We start from the raw sequence: 3,369 nt of genomic DNA on the forward strand, positions 1-3,369 counted from the left end.
AAAAAGTATTTACACAATTAATGTTTTAGTAAGATTCAAGTGAATAATTTTAGTTAAGAGATTAGTTGTAGTGGTTATTGTAGATAAGTGATAAATAATATTCCTTCAGATTTAGTAGAAATCTACTCAAGTGAGTACTTTTTAGATTGAGACTTTTTGGATTGAGTACTTTTTGGATATAAATTAACATTTGGCATTATTATTATTTTTATCTTAGTAAACGGAAATGTCCAAAACACGTCTATATCGTTACGTTATCACGAAGCTCTATTTTAATCCATACATCACAATTCGTCATTGCTTTCACGTTCTCGCTTCATTTTTTCATTTTAATTATAACACTAGTATTTTACGAAGTTCAAAAGTCTACTTTCCTAGAATAATTTAATCAAAAAGAGTTTCATTGCTTGGTCATCGACAAGACGGAAAAGATATTCTACAAAGCTTCTATATATATTTAAACTTTAAACCAATTGCTTCCAGATATTCTCCATTACTTGTTCGCAGTTTGTGGAAATATTCCTACTTTGGAGGTTGCAGTCAGTTTTTCCAGAAAACTCCAGGCAGGGCCTGATTATTCCACCTTTGAAGAACAGTATTTAAAACAAGAAACTTCCCTAATAAGTCATACAAATCTTGCCATCTGCGTTGTGTTATTGCAGAAGAAGAGATAATGCCTTCCACCGCTGTATCTCAAGTGGATTTCCCTGTAATCGACATTTCTAATTTTCCTCATGACTTGGACGTTCAACTTGCACGAGATCATCCAGTCCTCGCCAAACTGAGAGAGGCTTGCAAGGAATGGGGATTTTTCTTACTTATCAACCATGGAATTCAAGCAGATCTTCTGGAAACGGCGGAGGAGCTTGCCCGAGAAATATTGTCCCTGCCCACCGAAGTCAAAGAGAGAGCCTCGGCAACAGGCAATGCATTCGACACTTATTTTCGACATAAAAATTTTGAGGCCTTTCACGTTCCAGACTCCACAAATCCAGCTTCCTTTGAGAAATTGTGTGGAATGATATGGCCACAAGGGAACCCCATTTTCCGGTATGTTAATCAACCTCTTTTCTCGTTTATTTCAAAGTCATTTTTCTCTATCTAATGGTTACAACGTTTTCAGCGAAACGATGATAACATACGCTTTGTCATTATCAAATCTAGAAAAGAAAATAACAAAGATGATTCTTGCAAGCCTTGGATTGAATGCTGACGCTCTCTACCGCTCTCACTTCGAAAAATGCTCAGCAATATTGAGGACAAATGGGTATCCATCGGATAACATTGATATTCGACAGGAAGCGCTTGTTACACCTGAGTTGGCCTAGTGTTACACCTGAGTTGGTCTAGTGGTGGAGAACTTGTACTCTTGAAAGAGAGGTCACAAGTTCAAATCCCACTGGGGGTAGGGTATGTACGCCTCATTTGTAGCGCCAAGCGCCTCTCGAAAAAGAGAGTACGAGGTAGTCCCATATCACTGTCACCATATGTAAGCTCAAAAACTATGGCATAGTGTCGTGGACTATAAAACCACCTTTCCTTTTTTTTTTTTTTTTTTGATCTAAACTGCCTCACAATTCTTCAACAAGATGATGTTGGAGGGCTCCAGATTCGATCTGAGGGGGTGAGTGGCTCAACGTGAAATCTCTCCCTCATTCATTTGTGGTCAATTTGGGGGATTCCATCAAGGTACGGCATTTTCTCCTTGCATGCCAATTTAATTGTCTGTTCTTATAGTATTAGGGTTTGATAACATTTAGGGTTGAATATTTGCAGGCGTGGAGTAACGGTCGTTACCGCAGCGCAGAGCATCGTGTTGTTTACAATGGTTGGAGATATCGCGTTTCAATTGGCATCTTCACTTCATTTCCTGATGAGACTGAAATCTGGGCGCCTGAGGAGCTTGTGGATGACAAGAATCCAACGCGTTACAAGCCTTTCCTCTACTCGCATTTCAAGAAAGAAAGACCGATCGATAGAGGAAACGTAGACCAAGCTACCGTTCTTGAAACAATTGCAGGCATATAAAGAAAGAGTTTATTTAGCTTTGTGTATGTTCTGATTGTTTATGTATATTTAAACAGGAGCTTCACTGCACCGTACTTCCTGCCAAATTCTGCTAAAATGGATGGATGGCTGTTGTAAGATGCTCTCTGTATGTCTTAGATTTAATGTGGTTTGATGTTTTTTTGATTATGGCTTTCAATCATTCATGTTCGATAAACCCGAGAGAAAAACTTACGATGTTCACTATGCATTAGATGTACGGTGCGTATAAGCTAAATAAAATTCACAGGAAATGGTTAGCTCCACCTGGTCTTCGCTGATTTATTGGACCGGATACGCTTCCTGAAAAAATGGTTGTAATTTAAATATTTATATGTTTAGTTAAGCTTATAATATTTACTAATACTTTTATCATTAATTTTATACTTTTAGTATTAATTTTCTCACTGATAGTAAAATAGATGTCAACACTAACGTTTGTTGAAATTTAAATATATATTTAAGAAATTATAATTTGACATAGTTTAATATAAAAATAGTTAAGAAAATTATTGTTTAAATTTTTTAAGATTATTTATTACAAGTGTTATAGACAAATATTGTTTCGTTATATGACGTGCAACGAAGCTTTTTTGTGTTGTTTGCAGTGGTCTTGCAGTTTGTCTTGGCTTTGTCATAAGCATTTAGGTTTTTGCTAGTTTTATGGTGTGGTTATTAGATTTTATCATGTTTTACTTGTCTTTTTTAACATTTTCTACTATTTTGAATATACCATGTAATTAGCTACTTTACTATTATGAAGCAAGAGCTGAACTTTGAGCTAACTAATTTAGAAAAATGAAAAAATATATATGTTTCTAAATCACTATTAATATATTTATTCATTGCAAATAAGTTTAAAACATGGAAGTAAGGCATATGAAACAAGAAAAGGATAACAAGCTACAAGTGCTTGATTCCATTCCCAACAATTTTATTTTGTCTCGATAAACCAAAGTAAATAACCATTTACATTACAAAAGAGTCTAAACTTCCTATTTGAGAGTAATTTTTCAAAATACTCACCTATTTGGACATTTTTAATACATAGCTACACATTACCCAACTTTGGTATCATAGTAAAATTTATAGTGATAATAGTAATATGAAAATAAGAGACAAAATACATTGAAATGATTTTTAATATTATGTTATAAAAGAGAGCTACAAATAATTTCTATAACCATTAACTAAATATAACATTACCAAAAAAATTATTATCCATTTATTTAACAATTCCAAAATACTTCTGCTAGCTCATATATATTCGCACCCATCATTAACAAGTTCACAAACAACCATCCTTCAAAAATATAAAAACTA

At 34.2% G+C, this 3,369-nt stretch overlaps 1 pseudogene; it reads left to right on the forward strand.

Moving 5' to 3' along the window:
- The first annotated feature begins 226 nt into the window (after positions 1-226).
- LOC149543714 (C4-beta,C20-epoxidase-like) lies at positions 227-2,353 on the forward strand (annotated as a pseudogene).
- Positions 2,354-3,369: the final 1,016 nt, after the last annotated feature.

Source organism: Cupressus sempervirens, chromosome 8, assembly GCF_028749045.1.
Source record: "Cupressus sempervirens isolate cs-2001-9-10 chromosome 8, ASM2874904v1, whole genome shotgun sequence".
NCBI lineage: Eukaryota > Viridiplantae > Streptophyta > Pinopsida > Cupressales > Cupressaceae > Cupressus > Cupressus sempervirens.